The 19,372-nt window shown below is 47.9% G+C and overlaps 1 protein-coding gene across 2 annotated transcripts in view; it reads left to right on the forward strand.

The window, feature by feature from the left end:
• CFLAR (CASP8 and FADD like apoptosis regulator) overlaps positions 1 to 19,372 on the forward strand; it is a 462,739-nt gene that overhangs the window by 167,308 nt on the left and 276,059 nt on the right. Inside the window, exon 1 of one of the 2 annotated variants that reach the window (XR_015308382.1) lies at positions 3,763 to 3,829. The exons of the other annotated variant lie outside the window; for it this stretch is intronic. The gene's annotated coding sequence lies outside the window, so the exon portion shown is untranslated. Of the gene's footprint in view, positions 1 to 3,762; positions 3,830 to 19,372 lie in introns of those variants that run through there. 2 annotated transcript variants of the gene reach the window in all.

Here is a 19,372-nt window from a genome sequence, read left to right on the forward strand (position 1 = left end):
TTGGAAGTGGTGAATAAAAGGGTTTATGCATAATTCTAGCCTCCTAGTCTTTGATAAAATCAAGATTCTGTAATCACTTACGCTATGAGAATCGGCATTCTCCCTTTGTGAGAGAAGCCTAATTAGAGAATACTCAGTCTTCACCGCACGCAAGACTTGGCTCATGCGAGGATATGCCTCAGAGCGGAACCAAAAGATGGGATCCACAAATGTTCGATAAGTGGAAGACGAGGTCAGAAGCCGAGGCAAACATTCTTGCCTGGCAATGAGTACAAAATGGTGAGAAGTTGGTAACCTGAAGGGAAGAGTGACCGCCACTTTCAGCAGTTCCTGGATTATATCCCTCCCCACCTCATGCCCTGGGGTTCACTCTCCCCTTAACCTAACATCTAACTTGTTCTGTGCCCGAGGAATCACTTTCCTATGTATGTATGCATGTATGTATGGAACACCTGTCACTTTGGTTTAGTTCACATGTATTTGAGAGGGCCATCATGAATGCGATTCAGGGGAACTGCTGTTCTCTGTGGGGGATCACCATTTTACAGGATGTTCTGGTTGAATGGCAGGGTGGTGCAATCTGGGTTTGGCATGTGGAGGCACCATGTGCACTGTTTTTAGTTTGAGTGTTCTGTGTTCTAAAGGTTGAATGGAATGTCAGGTGAATGTGTGCCGTAGGAAGTAGGCATTTGCAAGAGAAGCAAAGTGCTGAGTGGCATTGCAGAGAAGTAGTGCCTGTGACGAACCTTTCTTTGAGGCCAATAATGGCATATATTCCACAGCTGCCAATTGATTCATTCAAGTTTCTCCAGGTTGTTGTTCCTACCACAGTAGGAGAGACCCCCCCTCTCCAGCCTGTGGTGTTTGCCTTCTGCCATGGAGATGAATTAGAGGAAGACCCTTGGGTAGCCTTACCTCCGTGAACTCCCGTATTCTATGGGTCTCCAGATTCTATGGAGACGACCGACACTGGAGTGTAAAAGGTAGATCAGACGCGAGAAGGCATGGGGTGATGGATGAGCATCATTGTTGATCCAGGGTTAGACATGAGCCTTATGAGAGTAGATGCTGCAAACTTTCATTGGAGAAGGGTTTGACTGATATTCATGCTTACAGGTTTGCATTTTGTGGAGCAGTCATTGCATCAAGCGATAACACACACTGTTGGTGGGCAAAGACATGCAAGAGAAGAGGGATAAGACTGTAATAGGCAGTTGATGGTTGTGCACAACGATGGAACGACTAGATTCCGACAGTAGGAGGGTCTCAGGAGTGTTGGCAGTGAGTGTAGATGAGGCCGGGAAATGAAGAGTAGAGAAGAAGTTACGAGACAGAACAGCAGTATAGGGGAGGAACATAGAGTTTGAACAGGTACGATTTTAGTTTTCTTTTGAAAATAATGAGGGTAGTAGCACTGCTCAGGTTGGCTGGGCCTGAGTTCCAAAGAGACGCTACTACCCCAGGGAGGGCTTGAGTTGCAGCTTTGAGTTCTGTAGTAGAGTTCGAAAAGGTTGTCCGTTCTCGTACGGCATCGAGTTGTTTGCCTTAGTGCTCGCCCTAATAGAGGTAGGTACAGGTACAAACAATAGCTCGGGTATTATACTCCTCTGCAAAGCCGTAACCCAATCTCTCTGAATAATCAATTGCCACCTCCTAAGGTACACACACTTTGTTAGTAGGTACATGCACTTTGTACTAAAGAATGAAAGTGCCACTCAAATAACGTCCAACTAAAATTCCCGCATAGTGCAGCAAAAGGATTTTTTGTGAAAAATGTGCAGTCTCTACGAAAGCAGCCATTGCCTTATATTCACAGCCTACTGAGCTCAAAGAAAGGTGTTTGCCGTCATCCGGTTACTATATGGATAGCATATCTAGTATATGAATGAGAATCTAGAGAGGACAAGCCATTAGTTATGCTGTTCTCCCACACAGAAAAGGACATGTACCACAGTGGTAATTTCCAAGCTAAGAAGTGTATATGCATAATAAACAACGTATTCGTAAAGCAACACAGTAAGGAGTAAAGGAATTTAACCCAACCTATCTACTATCTACCTACTGCACCAGTATGTTATGTACTTTACAAAAGAACTGGGTGTTGCCTGTTATGATGATAATAAATATGGATTATTGGTCACCCAAGTATGTGGGTATGACTATCTCAACATGCTCATGCTTTAGTGGTTAGTAAATAAAGGGTGGAGGTATATTGTGAAATAGTTGTACCCTTAAGTAAGCTAAATTCAAGATTTCTTTCAAAATATGCTTAGCTTCAAGAAGAAAAGCAAATGATCCAGTTGACCTTCATTCACCCCATGACATCATTAGTGGTTTATCGAGGTCTCTGGCCGCATCCTCTCCTTGGAAACCATCTACATGACTTATATTATAAGCTGGGCTCATAACATGCATAGGAAAACATTTCTCATTTTATGCATTGTGGATTCTTATGATAAATAAACATAATGGATATGGCATGCCCTTTAAAACTGAGGGAGTTATGGAGAAATATCCGTGTATCGGCTATTAGGATATGAAGACTGATCAGTTTCCCTGTGTGCAGGGCATAGTGTGGGTTTAGTCCATGCACATTGTCGAAGAAGAACTTTGTCGAAGTTCTCTGCAACAGTTTAATTTAGTGCACCCTGTATGTTGCCGAAATATTTGTTATATTTGCAGTTGTTTCTCACGAAGATTTTATCTTCGAACATCATCTGGCAAACAATTACCAGCAAGGGAGCAGAGTCCTATCCAAAAAAACTCAGTTTTAATTCCCGTAGACCAACTACGTACCGACAATTATGTATATTCCGTGTGGTATATCATCATTTTGCTGGCAGTGATGTGGGCCATTGGACCCAAGGATGCTAACTTCTATATTGGGTTTATATACATATTTTCACATTCTGAGAAATTGTGTAAAGTCTTTTTTATACTTTTTTACTTTTTTGGTTTCACTTTACAATTAAAAAGTAACATATTGAAGTGTGGATATTGTCCCTAAGAGACATTGGTTTATAATAATCAATCATTTGTGATTTCCTCCTTTATATGAATTAACAGTCCCCGTCCCAATGTTTGTAGGGTTGTGCTACTTATATTGAGTGCATTTCAGGTGCAGCACCTGCCCAATTTTGAAGCACTTAGAAAACAGACTGAGGAGTAGTGTAAAGTGTTCGAATAAAAGTTGGTCTTATAATGGTCAAATCTTACCTACGTTATTCTGTCGAGTCCTTGTTGGGTGAAGGCAGTCTCATTTCACTGCTGTATTATTTACTGATGGACTATATCTGCCCATATCTCTTTTCACAATAACCTGTGTGAGTATGAGGCCATGTGGCAAGATGTTTGCTATATATCCTGTTTGGTGCATTAATCTCTACATTTTCTTGAGTTTGTGCAATATTAGGAATTCTGATTCAGGTACAAAGTTTGCACTATTTTCTCCGCACGAATAACAAGAAAGAATGTATGGGGGGGGGGCACATTGGTAAGTTTCGCTGCTTGTAATAGGGATAACCCTCCCCATCCCTAGGTGCAGAACTCGGACTGGGAGGGTAAACACCCACCAGTTAATTGTATCTACCTGATGCGGGATTACTAACCCCATAACCGGGCCATCCACAAGAAGGATCTTGGCGCGCTCCTACGGTCTGTTATTATGGGTGGCACACAGCCATCTCTTTCACAACAGCCAGGGAGGGAGGTGGCGCCTGGGAGGAAACTTTCATGATGTCACCACAACAAAGCGCTCTTTGACTTCATGCATCGCCGGGCAGCCTGGCACGGATTTCATCAGCTGAGAACGAAACTGAGAGGAGAAAAAGTAAGCTTTCAAAATTTCCATCGCTTCTCCTTCATTTAACTTTGTTTATTTCCTAGTACGCCTGTCTTTTATCTTCAGTTTGCCGCTTCTGTCTGAGCACCTGGTCTTCCTTGTACTGATCCTCTGCGTCTGTCTGTCGCTAGCGTCCGCTCTCTCCAGTCTTTGCTTGTTTTCACCCAGCCCCTCCTCCTCTCTTTCTTCGTCTGACCATCTTCCTCTGTTGGATGCCAATGTGCATTCTCTTCCTCGTTCCATAGCTCTAGTGCCCACACCGTCACCCACTCCCCTCCCACAACTTGTACATCACTCCCCAAAAGATACACTGGACACATGTTATGGGTAAGAACTGCTGCAGGTTTATTATCATATAACAAGAGTATGACGTTTGGTGGGTCATCTTACGGGCGATCCACAGCAGGCAGCCCCTTGCTTGCCTAACGAGCCAGCCAGCACGGTGAGTCGATGCTCGAACGGTGCAGCACCTTGTAGATCCTATCTTATCGTCCCGCCCCCCCCCTTTCAGGGCGGAGCGATATGGCACACCCCCGGTCGATTCAGGCCGCCCGAAGGACTAAAGGGGCGCCGTCGCGGTTTCCCGGAACCTCCTGCGGCTCCAGGTCCTTGGCCCAGGCACCCTTACTGTGCCAGGCAGTGGTACCCCTACTGTACCAGTCTGCTGCAGAGGTACCCTTACTGTACCCGTCTGCCTCCAGATCGCCCTGTAACTCCGCCTGCAACAACGTTAAAACATTCCATCACTATGCACCGCCTGTCGAGTCGCTGGGTGCGCGGATGGGTGGGCTCAGCGCTCAGGCTGGCGACAAGTCGGAAAATAGGCAGAGTGGAGGGCAGCCGGGGCTTAAATATCGTCACGCCATCGTCACGCCCCCTCGCCACATGTAAGCCCTCCCCTGGCCGCGCGTGCGACATGGCATGACGACCACGGGGAGGGGCAGATGGCCGTGCCTGCTCCACGCCCCGGGACAAGGAGGTGCGTTATAACGAATGGCCACTAGGGAGCTGCCCTGCCAATGTCCCCCTGCGTGGGACGCGGGCAGCCGCATAGTGCCCACACCGTCATCCGCTCCCCTCCCACAACATGTACATCACTCCCCAAAAGATACACAGGAAACATGTTTTATGGGTAAGAACTGCTGCAGGTTTATTATCATACAACAAGAGTATGACGTTTGGTGGGTCATCTTACGGGCGATCCAAAGCAGGCAGCCCCTCGCTGTCCCGCTTGCCTAACGAGCCAGCCAGCACGGTGAGTCGATGTTCGAACGGTGCAGCACCTTGTAGATCCAATCTTATCGTCCCGCCCCCCCCTTTCAGGGCAGAGCGATATGGCACGCCCCCGGTCGGTTCAGGCCCCCCGACCGCCCGAAGGACTAACGGGGAGCCGTCGCGGCTTCCTGGAAGCTCCTGCGGCTACAGGTCCTTGGCCCAGGCACCCTTACTGTGCCAGGCAGAGGTACCCTTACTGTACCAGTCTACCTCCAGATCGCCCTGTAACTCCGCCACAGCTCTGAAGGAGGCCACCGTCAATCACAGAGCCCCCCTATCCAAGTTATTTACTGACCGCCTGCAGCAGACAGTGCTTCCTGTACGTCCAATAGGAACAGATCCATTCCTAATTTCGACAGGTGCACCCCATCCTTATCATAGTACCCTTCTGTTTTCTCTTGTATTAGTGTGTGCCTAATGGAACCAAGTCCTCTCCGGTCCATGAACTTCTGCATAGACCTGTTGACCTTCCTGCGGGAATGATCTACAGTGAACGTGGATCTCGCCCCCTTCCATTCTCTGCGAGGAACAAACTCGGCCATATCTCGCACGCTCCCAGCCTGTTGCTTATTACCACGATGTCATTCTGCATGGACTGAATCAGCGCCCTCCTCCCCTTGGTAACCAAGTGATTCCCCCCCCAAGTGGATAAGGAGGAATCGGGAAAAGGCCCCCCTGATGCGAGACGCTGTTCTAGTCTGGGTCTCAGGTCGCTCCATTTCATTCCCGGGGAGCCCAACCATGTGAAGTGTGTCTGTGCGAAACCCCGGGTCCTATTCTTGAGTGCTGCCCATTGTTCCAACCTGGCAACATAAGAATGTCCCATCAACCATACGCAACAGCCTGCTGGAAAGAAGACAAAGCGAATTCATACAAATGTGGAGGACGCCGAAGTTTGTCACACGTAGTTTAATAATTTAACACTGCACCCAATAACGTGATGGGAATGTCAAGATTTAGAGCTCTGAACCTCCTCAAGAAATACTCCATAAACCGAGTCATACTGGTACACACATATCACCATCCAGCCTGCTTTTAGGGGCGAATGTATCTTTGAAAGCAGTTCGAATTCCAGCGTCCCATATTCTTGCCCCCTTCCGGCCCCATCCCTGCCTGAATGCAGCCGTGGCCGGCCCAATCCTGAAGGAGTGGCTCGAAAATCTCCTCCCCCCCCCCCCAGAGACCTGCTTTGGCTAAAGCTGTCCCCCTGATGCGTCCTAACTGGGACCTGGTCAATGGCTCCCCATCTGCATGAATTAGGAAAAGTCCAGCTAAAGCCAGTCTGATCTTCAGGTATTCCCTCACCATGGTGACCAGGCAATATCTGGGATCCCCTAAGGCCTGAACCACTATTGTTGTGCCCCGACCTGCCTGGTCTGTCTTGGACCTGCGGATGCGAAGTGCCAATGCATCTGTCGCACATACATCGAAAATCCAATGCTGAGCCTGTCCTGTCTGTTTTTTGCCTTGGCTACAAGCTCACCCACCCTAAAAGCACCAAAGAAAGCCAGGCAGGGCGGTAGTAAAAGAAGCCGGAAAAGAGGCAGAGTGGTGGGCAGCCGGGGCTTAAATATCGTCACGCCATCGTCACGCCCCCTCGCCACTGGCGACATGGCATGATGACCACGGAAAGGGGCAGATGGCCGTGCCTGCTCCACTCCACGCCCCGGGACAAGGAGGTGCGTTATAACGAATGGCCACTAGGGAGCTGCCCTGCCAATGTCCCCCTGCGTGGGACGCGGGCAGCGGCATTCTCTTTATTATTTTTCTTCCTCCCCTTTCACCACTGTCTCCCTTGTATGCTTGTAACACTAGTTTCTCTCAAGCTGACCTTCAGACTCCTTTGCCTTTCTCTCTCTCTTTCTCTCTCTGTTGCGCTCTCTTTCGCCCCCCCCCCCCCCCGCCCCCTCCCGAAGCCTCCATATCTTGCCTCTCCCCATCTCTTTCCTTCAGTTAAACCGTTTTTTTAACCTAAAAATGCAGATTGCTTTTCCCTCTGGGTGCCTCTGCTTCACCCAAACTGATCCTCTGAAGTCTTCAACTCTGCCAGGTGTGTGTGACCCTGCCAGGTGCGTGTGACCTTGCCAGGTGCATGTAGGTCTGTCAGCTGCTTGTGACTCTGTCCGTGCTGATAACTCTGCCTGTTACGCGTGGCTCTGCCTGGTGCTTGTGGCTCTGCCTGGTGCCGGTGACTCTGCCTGGTTCCGGTTAATCTGCCTGGTGCCGGTGACTCTGCCTGGTGCGTGTGGCTCTGCCTGGTGCGTGTGGCTCTGCCTGTTACGTGTGGCTCTGCCTATTGCGTGTAGCTCTGCCTGGTGCCGGTGACTCTGCCTGGTGCCGGTGACTCTGCCTGGTGCCGGTGACTCTGCCTGGTGCCGGTGGCTCTTCCTGGTGCGTGTAGCTCTGCCTGGTGTGTGTAGCTCTGCCTGGTGTGTGTGGCTCTGCCAGGTGCCGGTGACTCTGCCTGGTGATTGTGGCTCTGCCTGGTGCGTGTAGCTCTGCCTGGTATGTGTGGCTCTGCCTGTTGCGTGTAGTTCTGCCAGGTGCCGGTAACTGCCTGGTGCCGGTTACTCTGCCTGGTGCCGGTTACTCTGCCTGGTGCCGGTTACTCTGCCTGGTGCCGGTGACTCTGCCTGGTGCGTGTGGCTCTGCCTGGTGCGTGTGGCTCTTCCTGGTGCTTGTGGCTCTTCCTGGTGCTTGTGGCTCTGCCTGTTGCTTGTGGCTCTGCCTGTTGCCTGTGGCTCTGCCTGTTGCCTGTGGCTCTGCCTCTTGCGTGTGGCTCTGCCTGGTGCTTGTAGCTCTGCCTGGTGCGTGTAGCTCTGCCTGGTGCTTGTGGCTCTGCCTGTTGCGTGTGGCTCTGCCTGGGGCTTGTAGCTCTGCCTGTTGCGTGTGGCTCTGCCTGTTGCTTGTACCTCTGCCAGGTTCGTGTGGCTCTGCCTGTTGCGTGTAGCTCTGCCTGGTGCCGGTGACTCTGCCTGGTGCCGGTGACTCTGCCTGGTGCCGGTGACTCTGCCTGGTGCCGGTGACTCTGCCTGGTGCCGGTGACTCTTCCTGGTGCCGGTGACTCTTCCTGGTGCTTGTGGCTCTTCCTGGTGCTTGTGGCTCTTCCTGGTGCGTGTAGCTCTGCTTGTTGCGTGTGGCTCTGCCAGGTGCCGGTGATTCTGCCTGGTGCTTGTGGCTCTGCCTGGTGCATGTAGCTCTGCCTGGTACGTGTGGCTCTGCCTGTTGCGTGTAGCTCTGCCAGGTGCCGGTGACTCAACCTGGTGCTTGTGGCTCTGCTTGTTGTGTGTAGCTCTGCCTGGTGCAGGTGACTCTGCCAGGTGCGTGTGGCCCTGCCTGGTGCACGTGGCCCTGCCTGGTGCGCGTGGCCCTGCCTGGTGCGCGTGGCCCTGCCTGGTGCGCGTGGCCCTGCCTGGTGCGCGTGGCCCTGCCTGGTGCGCGTGGCCCTGCCTGGTGCGCGTGGCCCTGCCTGGTGCGCGTGGCCCTGCCTGGTGCGCGTGGCCCTGCCTGGTGCCTGTGTCTCTGTCCGGTGCCGGTGTCTCTGTCCGGTGCCGGTGTCTCTGTCCGGTGCCGGTGTCTCTGTCCGGTGCCGGTGTCTCTGTCCGGTGCCGGTGGCTCTGCCCTCTTTTATTATTTCAACTTCATGCACAGTCCAGCAACAAAAACAAGAAAAGAGCACAACTCTGGTGCTCACTTGCAACATGCACACTACCCATAGAGGGCATTTGATAGAAAAGTGCTTCAGCACCTGTTGGGCCTAAGAAGTGCTACATAGATGTAACTACAATACATTATGAAGGACAGGGCAGTTAAAATGATGACATACCAGGCAATCAAGAAAGTCCTAGCACCTTCTAAGACTGCGATAAAAAACCAAGCACTGTTATACAGCTGCACCTGTAGAGCGGTCAGGCTCCTCTCGCAACTTAGTTGACAACACACGTCTTGCACAGGGTATGACTGAGAAAGCCTGTGCTACACCACAGGCCATCGGCAGGTCTAATCAAACCTCAGTCCTTTCACAGCGACACAGCACTCCAGCAGCCCCATCCTAGAACTAAACAAATGTAGGAGTTAACTCTGAGAAAAGGAAAGACCAGAGATGAGAGTAGATGAAGGTTTTTATTCTTCATAGGCACGGACCCAGAAACTGGCCCATCCCCCTGCCCTGGAATCAGTAGGCAACTGACAGAAACCCCCTGCTCCAAAACCTCCCAACATTCTCAAAATACCATCTCCTTTAAAAAATACACGAGTTCAGAGGAAACATTGGAGAAAAGAATGCACACCGTATGATGCATCTAAAGCAGCAATATAACATATAAAGTATAATAAAGCATGCGAAAAATGAAGTAACACCTACAAACAACATCAGGGCTTATTGCATGCCATGCCTTGGATTGTCACAAGAGTATGCCATCTTTCTCATTACAGCAGACTTAGAATTTGAAAGGGCTCTGTTTATGTTAAGTCCCTCCAATGGCTTTGTTTATGTATAGGCTATATTTAGGTCATTGTCTTTTTTTAACAATTATTTTTATTATACAATAAAATGTCGACATTCATTATCACAATCGATGGGAAATTCACAGTATACAGTTAAATTCACATATATCACTGGTTTCTCATATGCATAACTGATTGGATGACAAGGGTTATGACACAGTGGGATCTTCTAAAGCTGGGACAGTTGGGGGCGGGGGACACATATATTACCACGATACTCGTTCCACTTGCTCCATATATCATTACATTTTTTGGGGCATCCTCTCACAACCTAAACACGCATCAATCCATATCGGCATTCCATTCCTCCACTTTGGGTGGAGTCCCCACCCCCCACAGTCTAGCCAGGTTTTTCTTGGCTATCATCAGGCCCAATGGAACCCATATATGGTTTTTCCTGTTTAAGTCTGTGGGTTCCCAGATGTTCAGAAGACACCTTTTAGCCGCTTCTCCTATTGATATGCCTAGGACATCTCTAAAACAGTTGTACACCCCCCTCCAAAATCTCTGGATGTACACGCATTCCCACAAGATAGGCAGAAACGTGCCAACCTGACCACATTGCCTCCTACACAGGCCCTCGTCCACCCTGCCCATGTTTACGACACGAGACCCGGTGACGTAAATTCTATGGAGGATTTTCAGTTGGACAAGACGCAGTGTGGAGGAGATTGCTACTTCTCGCGGGGAGGCGACTGCCTCTTTCCACTCTACATCGTAGAGCTCCAACCCATCTCTCCCCCAGCACTTCCGGATCAGTTTTAGGGGGTCTGGTGCATTATTAACCAATTTCCTATGTCAGTGACACCGCTTTTGTTTGGAGGTATCCATCAAGCAACCTATCCTCCAACTGTGAGGACTCAGGGGGAGAGACCCCCTTTTGCAACTGCGAAGTAAGTGCGTGCCTCACCTGCAGATATCTAAAGTATTCAGTGTCAGGCAGGTCGTGTTCTTTTTGCAGGGTGTCAAAGGAGATCATTTCTCCCTTCTGCCATAGGTCTTCTATTCTTGTTATCCCAATCAAATCCCACTTATCAAATCCCTTTGAGCGGTTCAAGGTGCCCAATTGTTCAGAGTCCCATAGAGGAGTGGCCAACGTGAGCTTCCGTTCCCATCCCAGACTTCTGGTAACCGAGTGCCACACCTGTATGGAATGCTTGGTCTGACCCGTTGGGTAGAATCTCTTGGGTTCAGAGTAAAGGGCTATGTTGTAATTACCCCGGGTAGTAGCCATTTATCCATCTTTTAGCCAGGGTCATCCCAGTGACGGTATGTGCACTGATTTATAGCGGGCAGGTAGTATTTCCTGATTTTATGTAGACCAATCCCCCCGTTATACCAACTTAGGACCAACTTTGAAAAGGCGATACGAGGGCGACCATCCCAAAGTAGGTTCCTCTGGAGACCCTTCATCTCTTTGAAATATTTCGCTGGGACCAGGTCTGGGAAATTTTGGAGCACATGGAGAAAGTGTGGTAGGGACATCATCTTGAAAAGTGCAGTCTTTCCCAACAACGAAAGGGGGAGGGTCCTCCAGTTGGCCACATCCCACTCTAACCTGAGGAACGGGGGGAGTAGATTATGTTCATAACTAAGCTTTGGGTCCAGTGTGATAAAGATTCCCAGATATCTGAATCCCTCTTTTGCTACTTGCATGGGACACCCTCTGGGCAGGGGAGGGGGCTCACCACTGAGGACATACATTAGGGATTTACCCCAATTGATTGTGTATCCAGAGCATTTCTCAAAGCTGGTGAAAATGTTGAGAACTCTACGTAGTGATGCCTTGGGGGAAGTGAGATAACGCAAATGTCGTCCGCATAGAGAGAGATGCGTCCCTCCCATGATTCAGCCCACTTCAGTCCCCTGATTACTGGGTCTCTACGAATCCACTCCACCAATGGCTCCAGGGTGAGAGCGAAAAGCAGACGGGACAGCGGACAACCCTGTTGAGTCCCACGACCCAGTGTGGACACTCCTGATTTCTTATTATTAACTACCACCTGTGCCAAGGGTTCTGCATCCAGAAAGCACACCCACCCAATAAAGATGGGCCCAAACCCCATCTTAGCCAGGAGAGCGAACACTCTATGGTGTCAAAGTCCATCATAGCGTCAAGCGAGACCATGATTGCCGCTTCCTGGATCGTGCCTTGGCACCCTATCACTCCATGCAGCCGTCTCCGGTTCAGTGCCGTGTTTTGCTGTGAGGCATGAAGCCCGATTGATCCAGGTTTACCAGCTTTCCTATTTCCCAGACCAGACTTCTAGCTAGTAGTTTTGCAAGAATTTTTGTCTCTGCATTCAATAAGGATATGGGCCTATAGGATGAGCATGTATTCCCGGGTTTGCCTGTTTTGGGTATGGTGACAAGTGTGGCAACTCTTTGATCCCATGGGAGCAGTCCCAATTCACGGCTTTCAGTAAATATGCCCTTCAAATACGGGGCTATTATGTTTGGCTTCAGCTTGTAGAGCTCGATTGGCAGCCCATTGGGACCCATAACTTTACCTAATTGGAGATTTCTAATTGCTTGGTCGGTAGTAAAATTACTGTCTAACATGTCTCTTTCCTCTGTGTCCAGCACTGGAAGGTTTATGTCTGCAAGCAGGGCTCGTGAATCTTCCTCCGTAGAAGAGGAGCTCGCCCGATAGACAGAACGATAATAGTCCGCAAACTCATTAGCGATCTCTTGCGGGTCTGTGAGAACTGCCCCTGACCCCTTCATTAATTTGGTTCTAGTCTGCTCGCCAGTTTCTTTTATGTCTAAACACGCCAGTAACTTTCGGTCTTATCCCCGAAGTCATAGAGCCTACCCTCCGTATCTCTGCTCAATGACTTGGCCATGTCAGTTGCGATGGGTTTGTATTCATCTCTTTGAAGCTTCAATGCATGAAGTGTTTCTTGTGCCACTGGTTCTTGGCTTTCTTCCTCCAGAAGGAGGATTTCATCTTCCAAACGAGTTAGGTCTTTCGACTTTTCTTTTCGTTCCACGGCTATAAGTGTAATTGCTTGCCCCCGTACTACCGTCTTAAAGGCTTCCCACACGGCTGAGTCCCTATTATCTAGAAAGTAGTTTTAAATATTCTTAACCAGCTTGTCTTTCACTACGGGTTCCGAAAATACCACAAGTTAATAGGCGCATTCTGCCTACCTTCTTTTCCCCCAGTACCACTTCTGCCCGTAACGAGGAATGATCAGATATGTCTTGAGCGAGATGCCGAATTTACCTAACATTCCCAACTTGGGACGTCGGTGTGAGCAGATAATCTATGCGAGATAAACTATTGTGTGCCGCAGAATGAAAGGTGTGTTGGATACTTTACGGGTGGTATAGTCTCCAAGTGTACTAGGCTCAGCGCATCCAGGAAATCTGGGAGCCAACTTTGATCCAGTCTATAGTACATGGGGACTACGGTCGAGGGTGCCAGATACCACAGAATTAAAAATACCTCCAATGGCAAGCGGCCCACAGGGAAAGATAGTAAGGCTCTACCTAGATCCTGGAAGGTCTGTCCCTGTAGCCCCTGTGGGACATATACTGATACTAACGTTAGCGTCTACCCGTCCCACTGCCTGGAAATCACTACATATCTACACTTCTCATCCGTCCAAATGTGTGGAATTGACAGCGGGAAAGAGTTTTTCAGCATTATGCCTACACCCCTGGAGCCTTTGCTAAAACCAGAATGCGCCGTCATTCGGTAGCCCCACCTATTCATGGCTTTACAGGAGTTGCCAACTTAGTGCGTCTCCTAAGGGAGCATCACACCTGGGGCATGACGCTTAACAAATTGCGATACAATACTGCATTTTAACTTGTCCCCTAGTCCGTTCACATTCCAACTTAGGAGCTTAAAGCCCTTATTTCATTTAATTTTTTCATTTATAAAGTTTTATATAGCGCGAACAAGATCCCGAAGGATATCCGAGCGCTTTACAATAAATTGGTAGAGAGGACAACATGAAATAAACAGAGTAATTGAGAAAAGGAGAAAAACAGGCACAAAAATGCTGAACAGTAAACAATGGTACAAATATAAGGTATAATATTATGCAGAGGATGTATTATAAACTAAAGAAGTTCTCTTAGGCGTGAATGGGGGACCCAATTACCTCTCCGCTCAGCAAGAGTAACTCATAACAGGATCAGCAAAAGCTCTCTGCATCCCTGGAAACGGAAAATCTTCAAAGTGTGTGAAATCATGGCAACTGTGTAATAATAAGGGCGCCAGAATCTCAGTTGGGTTTGTACTTTTATGGCCCTGGAGGCTGAAATAAAGTGATTTAAACAGAACGGTTTTCCTACTCACCCTGGTCTCGGTGTATCACTGTGCTCAACACTTTTTAGTTTATTTTTCCTATTTGTACCTTATTTATACTTTTCACAAAAGGTTTCTCAACTCACTATTGATTTGTTCAGTGTTATTAGAATAATTGTATTTCTACCGTATTTTATCTTTTCTAAGTATATTCACACTCTATATATTACTTTGCCACTCTGTTCAAAACCATTCATTAGATATTTTAGATTCCTATGTCTTCCCAGGTGTATTATGTTCGAAACAATACGTTTAATTCGTTTTCCATAAATCCAGGATCAATACAACAGCATAGTGGATACATTCTTACCAACGACATCGAAAGGAAAGCACAAAATATTTTTCAATTTATTAACAGAGCACTAGGTCCCAATTAGAACCAAATATATCAAGAATCACAATAGGTGTGATCTGGTAACTTGACATTTAGGGAACATCAAGGAAATTACGGCAGTCGGCCTCCCTCCAGCTGCCATCAACCTCTCAAAAAGATCCTACTGAGCGTACACCATTAGTTGCAATTTCCAAAGAAAAATACTCAAACCACAGTAAGGAGGAATGCATAGGGCCTAGGGTATATCCCAAAAGATAATGAATGTGTTTTGAGGGCCACATTCCACCACCAGTTCAGAAACCCACGATGGAGCAGCAATCTACAGTTGCAGGTTGTCTCAATTCCTAGATCGCTCTAAGAGGATGAGGAAGTCCAATTTCTCCTGAGTGAGCTATTTTGGTTCTTAGTACTCTCCATCTTGCTCACTTACATATATCTGCCATTCGGACTGGCACAAAAGAAATCCATGTTGATGTCCAATCCATTGCACTTTTTGCTTTTTGTTTATTTATGTATTTATAAAGTTAATAAAAAAGCCACCTCAGCAGATTTACAAACCTGATGTTTCTTATTTGGTCTTGCCACAAGGCCTAACAGGTATTCCCTAGGCTGGACTAAATCCGTCCTCTTACTAAATAATAAATGTAGTTTCTTATATAGCGCACGTATCACCAAAAAGGGTATTTCGGTGCTTGCTTTGGGAACCCGTCCTGGTTTTTCCCTGTGGGATAGCCCAGCTGGGCACCCCGAAAGGTGAAAGCCAGGCATCCCGCCGCGGGGGCCGTAGTGGAGATTGAGCAAGCTATTGCCCAGAGTTGCATAGCGTGAACCCCTGATTCAAGTAGGCACCGAAGCGAGAATTATCAGGTCCGTGGACATTTGGGCTCCAAACCCTGCCGCGTCGGGAATTGAACCCTGGTCCCGGGCAGACCTCTGCTTCTGGGTCTGCCTCCTCTAACCGGTGAGCCACACTTCTCCACTAAGAGTCGATACACTGCCCACTATCCAAGACTGGTATGGGTAAAGTATTAGGAAGCACCATATGAAATGGTCAAAATAAGTGCAGCATGATCTGTACCTGGGGCTGTGATCCAACTCACAATCACAAACTTTGGAGAAATAAAACTGGATAAATTAAAACATGCTTTAGGTCATATTTATGCTGTCAAGTGGACTTGTCTAGTACAGTCCTCACCATTCGAGTCAATTTAGTTACAATGACCCCATACTCTCTTAATGACCGGTGCAAGCAAGTCACTGCTCCCTTGCCATAGCCCAGAGTCAAATGAAACTAGAGCACCTTAGACACATTGAGTTTCATTACCCTTTTCAAGCAGATTTAATGTCTGAGACGCCATATATCATGATTTGACTCAGAGGGCTATCTAACTGTACCTATGGCTGTCAAAGGTATGCAAGATCTTTTTTTTTTTAAAGTTATCTATATCGTAAAATCTCCAACTTGGGTTGTAACTACTGCATCCGTGCATGTCTTCCTCTTAATCACATGGACAATCTTTCCAAATGTAGACAGAAACCAGATGGGGATACTAGATGTACAGGCTAGAGATTTGTAACCCTCCACCATTTTCAGCGGGGTCACATTGCAAGTGCTAGCTTGGGGAACGGGTTGCACCGAGCCAAACTCAGATAAGCCCCACATTCAACAAAAGGTTATATGTCTAGCTCTAAATACCTATTTTCATCAGTCTTTATCTCACAGCCATTTACATCCATGTGAAAGTCCGCTGAATATGTGCTGCTAAAGAATACAATTCAAAGTCAGGTGACACCAGGCCACCCTCCATTAGAGAGCTGTAATTCATCCATTTCTACCCTCTGCCGGTCATCGCACATACCAAGTCAACTACCAAGGATATCTCCACGAAGAAAGTTCGAGGGCAAACAATGTGAATGTTCACAAAATAATATTCACAGCATTATCATCTTAGACACAGCTACTTGGCCCATAACAGTTGCCACTAAATAGCTTCCAACCCATACAGGGCTGTGAGCAATGCAACCACATTCCCCAAAAGTAGGTCTTCTTCAGCATATACAGACCTCAAACTACTTGAATGTAACCACTTCCCACTGCTTTGGCATATTTGGTATGACAGCATTATGGCCATTAGTCAGGGTGTAACAAAAAACTAGATGGGTTTACTCGAATATACTTTAAACTCTGACAGAAGCCAAAATATCTTCAGTCTTCATAGGTTGAGTTGGATCCACCTCTAGTTTCATGTAAAGAAGCACAGCATGAGTATTTAATGATATGCTGTGTAATACAACCTCCAGACTGAGTTCCGGCTTAAGATCCTCTTTTTGAATAGGACAGGCTAAAGGGGGTTTAAAGATTATCCCTGTGCGGTACCTCTCTAAACTGCTCACTTTAACACAAATTATGCACTTTGACAGACTGGCCTTTTATGGAAGACAGCAGAAGAACAATGTGAGCAGATCGCAATTGTGAGTGTGGACCAGGAGTTAGGCAATGATGTTGTCCCTGACAAGAGAAATAAGGCCATATAAACGATAAACGAGCGCTGTACAAATGCTTTTAAATTCAAATTCAAATAATAAGACACATAGTCTGGTGTGCTTATTGGAAAATACAGAAGGCATACCAAGTAGGAAGCGAAATGATATTCGAAGGAATTTTGCATTTTGCCTGCGTTTTAGCAGAAAATATACTGGAACAGGATTACAAAAAAAAAAATCTGTTTAGGATCCAATTTGGCCTCATAAACGTCTAAAATTGGTTCTGGTGGCTCAGGGAGGCTGTCCTTAGATTTCGGCATCAAAATCGATTTGTCCTTGGGAGTGGAAGGTTTCGGCTCTAAAGTGTGTTTTTATTTCAGAGCGGGGGTTTTGGTTCTGAACCATGTAATTGTTTCGGAGCAGAGGGTTTCGGCTCCGAACTAGATGTGTCATTCGAGACTGAGGGTTCAGATCCGAAGATGATTTTGTCTGACTAGGTCTCGAGTCTGAAACCTTGACGATTTGTTTCAGTGCCAAGCCGGTAGGCGGAGTGTCAGAAACATTGTCTCGGTGCTGGCCTTATGCGTTTTGAAAGAGGTTTTAGGGGGCAAGAGGTCTTCGGTACTCATGGCACATTGTCCCAGAGGCACATCTCAGAATCCAGGTCGAGCTCAAGATCGGAGTCTGAAACGGAGAAGCTATCCGGAGAGTGTTGAATGCTTTGATGTTGCATTTCTCGTCATCGAGCCAGACTATCGCGTAGAGTCTTCTTGGATCAAAACGATTTACAAGCGTCACAGTCCTCTTCTTTGTGCTCCAGAAAGAGGTGCAAGTTGCAAACTTGATGTAGGTCGGTGTGAGGATCTTTGACGTGGTACCAAGGACAGAACTAGAAGTAGTCCATTCCGTGTATCCCCATTTGTGCAGTCATGATGTTCGAATCCCATCCCTTTCCCAGCAATCTTCAATGTTGCTTTCTCGGAGTTAACATAACACAACCCAACCTCAACTACCCTCCTCCCTGCTCCCCTGCACTCTGGGCCTAGAACTGCCCATGAATCAAACTATGCAGAGGGCCTGTCCCCCTAACTGGTACTAAAAGTAGAATATACTGGTGGATGGTACCTCTACCTTTCCAACCCCTTCCAAGGAAAAACATTGTGCCCTGTCGGAGGCGGGCAACATAGCACCTGCAAAGATACAATAGACATTCAACGTTGTTGTCCAAACCATTGTGTGCCGTAGACATTCTGCCCCAGTTTGTTCCAACTCGTTACTTGATTAAGCGTTCAGGGCTGATTCCTGGCTTTGTGTCTCCTCCACACCGAAATAACTGTTGTATCGTCCAAGTCTGTTACTTAGTGAGCGTTGTGTTCACCTGCGCCTCTCCTACCCTCCCGCCAATCTGCAGCCGCCTCAGGGGCATCACAAAATCGTACCCTGCCGTCTTCTTCGACGCAGAGTCCGGCCGGGAGTAGCATAGCATACTTGAGTGCCTTGTCTCGAAGCTTCTTTTTCACCTCCAGAAATGACCGTCGCTGAACATTTAAGGTGAAATCCGGAAAAAAGGAGCTCCCTGATTTCTCGTACCTCAGAGGGGGGCCACCCCAGAGGCCTGGAGAATAACCTCTCTATCCCTGAAATTCAAAAGTCTCTCCAACATTGGATGGGGAGGGGCTCCCGGTTTTGGCCGTCCTCCAGGGACTCTATACGCTCTTTCTACCACGAGCATTTTTGACAACCCTTCAGGCTGAAGGAGTTTTAATGAGTTCCTCCACAAAGAGATCCGCAGCAGAGCCCACTGCCCTCTCCAGCAGGCCAATGATCCTTACGTTATCCCGCCTTGTGCGACCTTCATAGTCATCAAGTTTATCCTCTGCAAACTTATGGAAAGCTTGTACGTTTTTATTTCCTGCTGCATTTGCGTAGAGTCTCCCATCAGACTAGAGGTGACGATTTCCATTTGTTTCACCTTCTCCCCTATTTTAGTCAGATCAGCCCTGATCAGTGTAACTTCAGACGTGATAGTATCTATCCTTTTTTCCAGGGATGAGCGCTCTCCAGAAATGGCGTCCATGGCGTCCTTTAGTGTTGGGCCCTGTGCCTCCCCCTGCGGGCCGGTCGTCTGCCTCCCCTTATCACTAGGTTCTGGGCCCAGTTGCTTCGGTACCGTATACTTGTCGAGCTTTGGCTGCTGTGACACTTTCAGGCCTTTAGACCGCAACATTTTCGCCCAGGTCCGTTTAGCTCGGCGCTTGAGTCCCTTCTCAAATCTCTCCACCCTCAGTGGTGCACGCTGCTGATTGCCTGCGTCCACCCTTGCCTAGTGACTAATAGGGGTTCTCCTTTCCCCTGATGCAGGCTAGGGGGTGTCTCACGATGCCACTTAATTTAGGTCATTGTCTTGATCAATTAAAGGTCCAAACACCACTCTCTAACTATGTTTAGGTAATAGGTAAGTTGCCCCAGTATTGGAACTTTCATAGATTCCCATGCTTTGTATCATTCCCCGTCGTCGGACTGGGAGTCTCGGTAATAAAAAATATCATAGTAGTAGGTACAAAAGAGAAAGGAAAGGCCTAGGCCTCATTCCCTTTTGTAACATATCAGC

Source organism: Lissotriton vulgaris, chromosome 2_1 (genome assembly GCF_964263255.1).
Source record: "Lissotriton vulgaris chromosome 2_1, aLisVul1.2, whole genome shotgun sequence".
Classification (NCBI taxonomy): Eukaryota; Metazoa; Chordata; class Amphibia; order Caudata; family Salamandridae; genus Lissotriton; species Lissotriton vulgaris.